The 12148-nt window shown below is 34.5% G+C and overlaps 1 protein-coding gene and 1 long non-coding RNA gene across 5 annotated transcripts in view; one reads left to right on the top strand and one right to left on the bottom strand.

Annotated features, from left to right (window-relative positions):
* Positions 1-12148, bottom strand: part of LOC129751335 (protein windpipe) — a 95652-nt gene that overhangs the window by 46974 nt on the left and 36530 nt on the right. The gene's annotated exons all lie outside the window — the stretch shown is intronic.
* Positions 2712-3451, top strand: LOC129751336 (uncharacterized). The gene is made up of 3 exons (XR_008738677.1): positions 2712-3031; positions 3095-3214; positions 3278-3451. It is a non-coding gene; the product is annotated as an uncharacterized LOC129751336 (long non-coding RNA).

Below are 12148 nucleotides of genomic sequence, written 5' to 3'. Positions count from 1 at the left end.
CGAAACAGGAATTCAAGGTTTCTAGAAGCTTTGTCAACAACATAGTTCGTGTGAGTCTTGAACTCCAGCCGTTGATCGAGGATAACTCCTAGATCGTTGATGTGTTCTACTGATGATGGGTGATGGTTTTGCTTCCAAGGATGTACTCCGCACGAAGAGTGTGCCGCTTGCGGGAAAATGATATAACCGAGCATTTGCTGCGGTTCAACGGCAGGCAGTTAATGTAGCACCAGTGAGCAAATACGGAAAATTGCTGCTGTAAAAAGTCAATGTTGTTTATGGCGTGAAAAAGTTTCAGGTCATCAGCATAAGCAAGTTTTGTGACTCCAAGAAGTGCGTCATTGAAGTAGATTACGAAAATGATCGGTCCTAAATGGCTTCCTTGGGGTCAGGGAATTGCCTGAAAAAGGATTCACCAGTTCGAACGGATAGTTACAGTGAAATTTATACACAAATTTAAAAACCCCTGAGAAGTTGAGGATATTTAGCCATTTTTATTCATTCATTAACGACACAATCAGCTTGAGGATGAATAAATCTACCAAAAATGATCATTCATAATAAAAAATTGGAGAACAATTGGTTTGACTGCATATCAACGATAAATTTCTTCAGTTTAGGGGAAAAGCGGCAAAATCAGCCACTTGTCGTAGTAAAAACCAAAAAATTGAGTACACCCATCGATTCAGTCGATATTTTTTCCTTAAAAAAGTATTATTTATAAAACTTTTAAGTAGCCAGGCAGATTGGTACAATCGAAATTATAGCTCTACGGTGTAAATCAGTGGTTTTTAAACTTTTTTCACTCACCGCCCCCTTTTGCAAAATTTATCAGCTCAGGCAAATTTTAAAAAAATTCTCAAATAATTAGCTTTGTAACTTGTTGTGAGACTTGACTGAAATTCATTCAAATTTATATTAAGCCCTCAGAGCCAAAGGGGTAGGCGGTATTATAAGTTAGATGATTTTAATTTAATAATGTCATATTTAAAACAATATTCAAACTCTATGATTTTTCAGAATTTTAGAATTTTATTTACATACTATTTCATCTGAAAAAAAAAAATGCAAATTTTCGAAAAATAAATGAAAATTACCAAACTTAAAAACGTGTTTCCTCGAAATTCGCTTTTATGCACTTATATCCTGTTGACTCCAAAGGCCTAATTTTTCTTCAAACTTCCAGCAAAGATTGAATTCTATGTAATGTTTCCTCAACAATTGCTTAAACTGATTAATTAGTTTGTTTTGATATAAAATCATACATCTTAAACTTTGGTGAACAAAATTCTATATTTACCATTAATTTGCATTATTGAATAAAAACTAATTACTTTCCAGTCGGTGAAACAACTTAAAAAATAGGATCATTTCTTGATATCTTAATTTAAGTCCTGTTCAAAGTTATGCAGCATTCATGGGTCTTAAAGTTTAAATTAGATTCTAATAATAATAAATAAAAAGTGTATCGATTGCAAATGGCACAAGTAAGAACTTAAAATGAACAATCTCTTACCAAGAAAAAATCTCTCAAACTTTCTTTCCAAAAAGCTGTCGCTGAATCACAGATAAAGGTGTCATCTAAAGATTCAGATCATCACAGATTTTTCAAGGTTTTTTCTCTGTCCATCACATTTTTGAGACAATTTATTTTGAAAATTGTTCAGCCTTGCCATCTAAAATTAATCCTTTTTAGTGTAACCCAAAATAATCTTACAAAATAATAACAACATGAAGATCGTATTCAAAGTCTGTGACAATATTGAAAAAAATTAAGATACATTTTGAGAAAAAAATGAGCTACTGGAACAAAAATTTGCATGCAGCTCTGTGAAATTGTCGATATTTTAGTCTTGAACCTAATGTTAAGTTCTCTTACGTGATTTCATTGTTTTGCATCGAATTTAATCGATGTTATACCAAATCCACGTTGTTTCGTGATTTGTGAAAATGTGAATAACGACATCGCCCCCTGAGCCCTTTCAACGCCCCCCAAATTTCAAAATTGAACTTACCGCCCCCCTGGAAGCTCTCAACGCCCCTAAGGGGGCGGTAGGGACCACTTTAAAATCACTGGTGTAAATCATTCGATTCCTCTTATTTTTCACATAAAGGTTATTTTTCAAGTGAGACGTTTGTCTGAATTGGGTACCTTTATTGTCTGGAAAATCCCACCTGTGCATTATTGTTTTAACTTGTGTATAAAATTTAATTGAAAACTCAATGGAACCAAATTTTTTATGCCTATCTTTAAATGATTGATGTGAAAGATTTTGGAATCCTGAACTTAAATTTTGTGTCATATTTTGGCGGTCAGTTTTGGTGATATGGCGTCAAGAAGTTGTAACCCTTCCAGTGGGAACGATCGACTACGGTATTAACTTCGATGCCTTGGACATGGTATTGTCCCTCCACCCAGAGAAGGGCATAAAAGTTAGGAGAAACCTTTGTTCCTACACTCATCTCATAACACTAACAATTAACACCACATCATATATCACAACACACAATTGAACGTGAAATCGGATAGCCACTCGAAAACGACAAGATCTCAAAACTAATCAAATTAATCATCGAAAATATAAGAAGAGTCCACAAGCCCCAAATAGACAATCATCATCATCACCTTCACTACATTGCATGAGTAGACAGTATATTTGTACGATACCACAAACGTCTCTCAGTACTACTCAGTACAGGATACTCAATTGGATAGTATACTCAAGAGTAATCATCAGGTGTCGGAGTCTCCCAGAACTCGGGTCGAACTAAATGGAACCATCTATTGATCGGGTGCTCAACCACACCGCAAGACAGACATCAGCATCAGTTGTCGGTTAACCGTAAAGCAGGCGTGTGGTTTTTCAAGTGTGTCAACCGTTTTATTCGAAGTTTCTTGAAACCGTTTAATCCGGATTGTAGAAAGTTATTGCTTCCGGTGATATATTTATCTTTTTGCCTGACCGATAACGCAGCTACTAGGCTGAGCTTAGATATTTTATGCGGTTTAGTAAAAAAGTGTGATCACAAGGTAAAAAGTGATGAAATGATTGTCTTGTCCGATACACATATAAAATCCACGTTTTACATACAGGGCCGTCGAAGTGAATACGGGTTTGGCCGAGAAATAAAGAGGTTATCTGCATGGTATTCACTTTTTGCATGATGGACCCCACAATTATGGGCTAGGTTCCATAACGTGGATATGAGATCGGTAAGAAACATAGTCTTGAAGAAAAAGATGATTCATCTAATTGGTCTTTTGGTCTTCCCGCAGACCTATTTCTTTCCGGAGCTTGTTTTATTTTGCAAACAAGTATCCAGAGTGGTTATTCTGATGGCGCCAAAAGCCTATCCGAACAAAATGGATTCCGGCTTGGATTGCATGCGTGCATGCTTTAAAAGATGGCTGTCGTCGAGAGATACACTTTAGTTTAAGACACAACTACACTTACACACATACATCTAGTATTAAGTTTTAACATTTTTTTTAAGTTTTAGAATAAGTTTTAAGTAGTTAGGTTAGGTTTAAATAAAAATTTTAAATGAATGACTTTTTTTCCAATACTAAACACTCATCTTTTTATTTTGGAAAACTTTGATTCCTGTACCTGGGCCTGGATGCAAACGGGTGGAAAATCGTCAAAATTCTGAACGCGAACCTGGTCGACTCGTAACCACATGGTAGGGTGAAGCCTCAGGTGAGTCGATAAATATTTTTGTCAGAGTCTCATGCGAGGAGAATTTTCTTCTAATGACAAAGTTTTAAAATTAATCAGATTTGAGTGAAATCAATCATTGATAACTGATGAACCAACAAACCCACATGAAAAACACAAACTGGTTCCGAATCAATGTACTATACTCCAATAAAATAAATAAATCCTATTTTGTGAAGATTTATAATTCAGAGATTCAACAATCTGAAAATCTCGATTATGTTTTAGATTCTGTTGAAATGATATTATTATTTCTGACAATTTTAAAGAAAGTTTTTGAGTATAAATATAAAAGATGTTACTTCGTTTAACAACTTCGTTGAAGACTAAAGAAAACAATTTAACTTTTGCTTTGAAAGTATCTGAAATGAAATTTTGATTAAAACATCACTGATTTTTTTTTTTGAAATTTCCGTGTTTTATAGAATGGGGTAAACAAAAAGTAAACAAAAAAAATTACTTTAACCTTCTTCTCAGAAGTCAATTTGCGGTTTTCGGGAAAGTTGATCATTGGTTTGAATCTTCCATTTGATTTTTTTTGACTTATTGCAATTTTGTTAGTAAAGTGCAGCAGTTTCTTTTAATGATTTTTGCCTATTTTCTGAAAAAATGTTTAAGAAAGCTGATTAAATATTTTAGTTCATTGTACCCAAACAAACAAATTGGAATTCTTTGAACTTCGGAAAAATATGAATTTTGTTTCCTGTTGTAATTTATTAAATTCGTTTCGATAAAAGAGTTAAGCATTTAGAGGAATGAGAAACACAAAACCCAATTTTCGCAGAAATTGGAGTTTTAATTTTTCGGTTTAATTTTTCAACGATTTGAAAAGTGAGTAGTAATTAAGTAAAGAATACAGGGGTTCAGAGTTTTTTGCTCACTCTGTTGACTATCGTGAGTTTAGTTAATGCCTGTCACATGGCTACCAGATTGTTGATGTGTTTAAAAAATATTCAATTTATGAATTTTTAAGTTAAAATGGTTTGTTTCAAATTCTTAACTTGTTTAATTGCACTTCTTAACCCTAATCCGTTGTAAAGTGTCATTATGACACATTTGGAGGCAGCTTGAAACTTTATTCCGATGTATCTAAATAAAAAAATTTCTTTGGTGCCCCTCAATGAATTCTTAGAATCTTTAATTTCGCATCATTACTTTTTTATACACGCACCCCGAGAGCCCTAAAAAAACTCCCTAATCAGACCTTGAGTGTCAATTTGACACACCTCGTTTAAAACTGCTATATATCTCTTGAATCTCAGCCGAATTTTACATTTTTTTAGTTTTGGAAACCTCGTTATGTAACTGAAATATGTTTTACAGATATTATTCACCTTCAATTCTTATTTTCCATTATTCAAAATCTAAGAAAAAAAATGCTTTGGAAAAAAGACTGTAGATCAACTACAGAACGCTTAGAAAATTTAAATAAGTGTCTAAGAAAGCTGGAATTAGAAGCTAAACGTTGCTAATAGTGATAGTTTTTTTTTGTTTTTTTAAGATCAAGACCACAAAAATGTAAAAAAATGGTGTAAATACCGTACTTTTCAATCAATGAACCGTTAAAATTGTTTAGGTCAGACCTGATAAAATTTGAAAAGAGGTTTGAAAAGTTGACGTTATTTGGCACATTTTCGTTCCTTTCGATTTTCAAAATACGAAACACAGATTTTTTGACGAATTTTTAAAATTATCTGTTTTTTAACTTTTTGTGTCAATTTCCAATTTCTGAAATTTTCTTGCACTTAAATTCAACTTTGCACTGTGCAAGATTTCCGCAATAAATATATATTCACCTGAAAGCCAATTTTATACCGATTCCAGTGGTGTTATTACATAAGTGCTGCGATACTTTACAAAAATATGACATTACGAAGTAACTAAACTATAAATATCTTTTGCGAAACAAGAGAAATAAATTGGTTTTAGTCAGGAGTGTCAAATTGACACTCCAGAGACTGTAACGGGTAAAAATTTCATGGACGAATGAGCGTTAATAAACTATAATGAGAAGAACAACATATGTATGAAGATATATGTTTCTAAATTTTCATATTCCATAGCCTCCAAAAAACAGCTAAACCAATCGGCCTACCGGCACAGCATCCAAATGAAAGACGCCAAGGAAAGTCAATAAAAGGCGTTTTATTACTCAATAATGCAGAAACAAACGGTGAAGCTAAAGAGCCGGGCGTCGCCAAACGACCTCAACCGTGGACCGAACTGAATGGCGAAGATGGTGATACCGATTAACACGCGTGTTGCCATGCAACATAATTAAACAATTTGCATAATGAGGTAAACATACACATACCTACAATGTGCATCGACTGGCCGGGCGCAGCCAATTTGTTAAAAAGGGGCGTGTGGTTCTGCGCGATTCTGCGGAGAACACGCGACCATAATGTGATACCTGCAGTTTTGCTTCTTCTGAGGCCTCTCTTCGGTGGTTCATCAGCTCCGGAGGGAGGAGACAATAACGATATTTAAAGCGAATAAAATGAGATTCATTGAAAATTACGTTTCGCGAGCAGGAGACCGGCACCTGAAGATGCTGCACCGGGACAGAAGTGATATGGACCGAACCTTGACGGAACTTTGCCGTTGATCTCTGTCGGATGTGAAGTGATCTTATAATTTGTTCCAATTTGTCAATCAAGTTGACTTGCAGCAGCTATGATGACGGGCGCGCGTGGAATGATGATAATCGTTTCATTGAGCAAATTTCCTTCAGAGTTAATTAATTTTTCAACTCCAGAGGCAATATTTCTTAACCACGTGGATTGGGGGAGCTAGGTTCTTGTTCTAGAAGCCACTCGCTCGAGGCACCGCGATCAGGCACATGTTCGCTGAGAGATCGCTCATTTTAATAGCCATAGACTCTCCGCCACATTGCATGACAAATTATGATTGCTACCGTCATCGCGCCGTGTCCATTTCGCATCATGAACCATGAGGTATAGATATTAAACTCATAAGTACAACAGAAATGAGCAAAAAAAACGAACATTACACTTTGACGTGCTGCCAACCGAACCGCATCGATGCAATTTTTCAAGGTGATGGTGCTAATAGCCATACGATACTGCCTTCCATGTCTCTTCTCTCTGCTGCTTCTGACGACGACCTCCGGACGTACCAACCTCAAAGTCAGCCGCGCTGTCGATAGGAAGAAGTAGTGGAGCTCAGTTTTCACTGCCTCACGCCTTTTTCCGATTTGGAGGTTTTACTTGCCAGGCCGCCAGTGCAGTCAGTGGTGGGGATCGGTCATGTTCGAGAACTCCGGTACAATTTCCACGTACCTACTTATGTTTGAGCAGAAAACAGTAGAAGCTGTCTACGGCCAAACCATGATTACTGCTACTGCTTGCTGTGCGAAGCAATTATAGTTCTTACAGATTTTTTTCTTTTCCTTCTTCATATGGCGGATCTACCGATTGGAACTTTACTGCCGAGCCTCCATCCGTAGAAGGAGCTACCAGTTAGAATTTGTGCCAATTGGGGAGGCATCAGAATGTATCGCGCTGCCTAGGTAAAGAGCAATGCGCACTTTGTGCGAAAGAGCCTAACACTGTAGCCGGCGAATGAAAGTAAGAGCAACCGGACAACCTAGACACAAGGACATTGCAACATGAGGATAATTGGATCAGCTGTTCGAAATGACTGATTCTATGCCTACTTGAAGATATGGCCAAGGTGTAGTTGACGGAAGTTTGGTTGGAACCAATCAGGGCGAATTGGTTAAAGTTTTGCAACCAGCTGCAGCAACGTTGTTGCAGATTGTGCAACAGCCTACTTAGTGCATACAGTTGCGTTTGAAATTAGGTTAGTTCTTTTCGAGCCGTAGTAGGTCGAGTCATCAACTGCTTGATTATTCAATGGGCAGCAGTTTGAGACGTTATAGTAAAATATAAAGTATTTATGATAAAAAATTATTGCTCTTAATAGAATGGATTCAAATTATTGCAACAACGGTTGAGAATAGTTACAAATGATCCCGAGAATATGTTGATGAAGAAAACAAATGACAATAACAAACAGGAAAAAGCCGGCCTTTGGTTAGTAGCAAAAGTGATATCATACTTGATAAAAAACCGTAAAAATCCTAGTTTGTTTGTGTTGCAAAAAGAAATCAGGGAAAATAGGTGGAACAACAAAAATGCATTTTCTGCTAATTTCGGAAGTTGGCTAAATTTAAGTTAGTTTATATAAGTAGAGTAGAACAATGAAGTATGTAAAAATTAGGAGATAGTCTTGTAGTAAATAAGTATTCCAATAAAAAACTAAAACCCCAAAAAAAAAAAAAAAAAAAAAAAATAAATTAATAAAAAAAAAAAAAAAAAAAAAAAAAAAAAAAAAAAAAAAAAAAAAAATGCGCAGCATAAACGTTTCCTGAAGGCTTCAAATTCGAACGCAATGTAACATTTTGTTTTGATACAACTTTTGCATGCACAAATTAAAAAATTAATGAAATTTTCAGTAAGCTACCTTCCAGTGTATAATGTTTACATGTTCATTTTGGCGACGTCCATTCAAGTGGTTTTTTTCGATATCGTCCACTACAGAAGGTCATTGAATACATTTTTTGGAAAAGATCAAGAAAAATTCAGGAAAGTCCCTATTGGACACTCTCAAATAGATGAAAATCTACCATTCCACTAAAGTGTATATGGTAAATCGTGTTAGGAATCCAAGAGGATTTAAAAGTATGCTAATTCATTCTTATTTCCACTATTCATGAAGTGAATATCATTGTTCCCATAAAGGTAGGGGATATTAGAGGTTTTATCAAGCGTAAATGAAAACCATCAATTGGGGAAGTGACAATTTCTTTTATACTAATTTTCTAGCTGACTATACAAAAATATGCCCTAATTTCATTTGAGCATGAAAAAAAGGTGCCGCATTAAAAATAAACAAAATACGGTGGTCAAATCGTGTGCAAAATATTCGAACCGCTTGCAGGGAGATATTTTGAAAAATTACGTGAAAGACAGCAAAACGAACTCTTTCGCGGGCATCTGGCAGGTTTTCAAACATAAACTTTTCGTTGAAAAGTCTTGTCTGGATGTTCCAGAGATAAACAAAGAGAAAAAAGTGAAAAAAAGAAAGCACTTGAAGTGGCTGACGATCCGTGAAAGCTACAAATCAGTCATTCATTGTTACTATTGACTTGACACAATGAATGGCTAAATATACAAAGAAGGTTACCTCCAAACGCAACCTTTTCCTCCGATCAACACTCCCATAGATCCTACAAAGTTTATACTATGTTTCGGTTGGATTTGGATTTGGATTAATGCAATTACTCCAAATCAGAGGTGGAGCAATTAAAAATCAAATAAGATGTTTTTGTGTAGATGGAGAACAATATGCTGCAATTGTCATAACTTCGATCGAATTAAAAGTTTTGAGTAATTTTGAAAGTCAAGCTTCAGGAAACGAAAAAGTAATAGAAAAAAGCCAAGATTTGGAAAAAAGGTTGGATTTAGCACGTGGCGCCCAAAAATTAAAGTCGAGTGCCCATGTAAACAATACACTTCAAGGTAGCTTCACTGAAAAATTCATCAACCATTCATGAATGCGAAAGTTATTCAGAAGACAAAGTGTTGCATTTTTACGAATACACATCCGGACTATTTTATCTTAAAACCTTGCAAAATCTGGGCATTTGATTTTAAAATGTTCAACCAGAAATACGGGAAATATCCGGGCAAATTTGGTTTAAACCCAGAAACCACTCAACAAAGTCAAGTAGAAAAAAAATGTTTTTATCAAAACTCATCAGCAGATTTTCAAACGTATTTTTGACTTTCAAAAAAAAATTCATGATTAATTTTATGAAGCTTGCTCAAAAAGGACGCATTAGTTAAAAAAATTAACTATAAAATATGTTTTCTATTTCTGTTTGATTTGGAACATAGCAAAAAAAATCCGGGAAAATCCGGGCTTTTTTCAATAAAATCTGGGCAACTGGACCAGACTGAACCTACACCAAATTTTGTATTAAATATTCGGGATCCCCCGGATAAAACCGGGCAATTTGGCAACCATATGCTAGCTATTATAAGAAAAGTGGATGCGAAAACCTATGCGAAAAAAAACTATTTTTCAAAAACTCTCAGGTTTACCAAATGAAAAATCTAGTATTTTGTATGAAAATAATAAGAAATGAGCATTTTATAAGGGGTGCTTCGAAAAAAAGACACGGTTTCGTCAGAACTGAAAGTATCTATCTTGCCAAATTTTATAATAATCCAAGTATTACTTAGCAGCGATATTAAATTTTCAATACTCACTGTATCAATCATCAATTGAGCAGAAACAGATATGAAATTCTTTTTTTGTAACTTTTCAACCCCCCTTCAATTTTTTCAAAATTTCCTAAGGGGAACGGAAAAAAAAGTTGTGGGTTAAAATTTCAAAATTAAATAATTATTTAAAAGTTCAAAAAGTGGAAATCGAACTGTAAAAGATGGGAATTTCAACATCTTCTATATTCATTTTTTTTTTTTAAGTTTTTGTTCCCAAGTAACTTGTTTTCTCGATTTTGTGCTTGATCCCTAAAGGTGTTTTAAAATAAGTGCTAATAAACATGTCAGAATATTAGCTCGCTTCCGGCGGTATTTAGTTCTATTTTACCCTAGACCTAAAACATTTCATTCGACGACACCACATGACGTTCAAGCAAAATTTTCAACTCCACATTTAAAAGAGTTTTCAAAAATTACACAAGGTCACAAAAGTCATATTTTTGTGAGGTATAAACAACTGAAGCGCTTATTTGAATAATTTGGGTGCCCTGAAACTTTTGAAAATAGGTTAAAATTATTAAAGAAAATTCTGCGCTTTTAAAAAAAACTTTATAATAAAGCTTAGTTCTTTTAGAAATGGGACAGTTACGAATGCGTGTATCTCCAAAATCTTTCGTTTGATCTAAATACTTTTTATAAAGTAAATGAGGTAATCTTATGATAATTCATGAAAAAATTTGAAAAAAATTATTTATCGTTTTTTTGTAAGAATAAATTCTACTTTACTCTTAGTACCTCCCATCGTCCAGCGCACACTTTTTCCAGTCATTATATTGATCAGTTTTTCAAACTTGTACTTCGTCTAATCCGTATTTTAGGTGGCTACATCCTCCTACTTCAATTTCTGCTACTTTTTGGACCAATACTTATTTTTTAAAAGAAACTGAGGGCAATTTTGTGGATCCAGCTGTTTCGAAATAAACAAATTTGATTATTTTTGAGCCACTTTATGAGCGTTTATAATGGAATTTCTGCTGGCAAAATCTGGCAATAACGAAGTAAAACCATCATGAGATTGAACTTAAAGTATAATCGGTAAGTATAAATCGTAGGTTGCGAAGGATACATAAAAGAATACTTTTTTTAGGCTTTTGAAAACAACGAAAACCATAGTTTACGATTTGAAAATTGTTGTTTTTTTTTCACCGGAGCAGAATTTTGGCAAATTATTATATTTTTTACAAAATAACCAGCAAATACATACTTTACTATACACGGGACCTTGGCACGAGCAGACATGGTATAGAATTCAAACGCTGGAATTTATTTAAAATAGTGTATTTCATAAGTTTTTTCGTTCATCACAAATCATCTGTCCCATAGCCTCGGAACCGGCTATACAGCTTACGAGCTGTGGAATTAGCATGAAATTGTTGTTTGTGGTTAGGTTTGAATGACTCAATACCAGGCAACACTTTCAGCGTATCGGAAAATCAAAATTTGGGAAATTTCAGCGATCTACCCTCAGTTTTTCGATTATTGAAAATTCAAAATGCTGGTATGAGACTTGACTTCCCTGATTACCTTTAGCCGAAGTTGCCGATCATGTGTTTCACCCCAATGCTTGATTTGAACTGTGTGGACATTTTTGACAGTATTTGCATACTTTTCCATCACTCACACACAATAATTAGGGTGGTCGGATTTACCGGTTTTTTTTTTCAAATCCTGTATTTCGGTATTTGTAATTTATAAAACCGATAGAACCGGTAAAACCGGTATTTTTAAAAGTAAAACGAATTCATGAAAAGGTTTCGTCTAATTGCAATAGTAATGGCATAAAATGTTGAGAATATATAACGCAATTGATTTTGCTACATTTTCAATTGAAAAACATGGTATTGTGCCTTTAAATTATCCCTTTGTCATTAATCTATCATCACCCTCATGATAATCATAATAGTAATCATCGTCATTTTTTTCATTATAATTTCGCATTGAGGTTGCAAAAATTATAGAAGTGTCAAATAGTTTTCGACGAATTTTTGCCCTAAACTCTGTAGAACAGTATTCAGGTTGAAGAACAGATTCTACCGATTTAGTAAATGTTTTTATTGTCTTTCATGAAAATGATATAGAATTTGATTTCAAAAAGATTTTTCGTTAAAAAATGAC

This window comes from Uranotaenia lowii, chromosome 3, assembly GCF_029784155.1.
Source record: "Uranotaenia lowii strain MFRU-FL chromosome 3, ASM2978415v1, whole genome shotgun sequence".
Classification (NCBI taxonomy): domain Eukaryota; kingdom Metazoa; phylum Arthropoda; class Insecta; order Diptera; family Culicidae; genus Uranotaenia; species Uranotaenia lowii.
The sequence above is the reverse complement of the archived record's forward strand: the minus strand, read 5'-3'. Positions and strand labels throughout refer to the sequence as shown.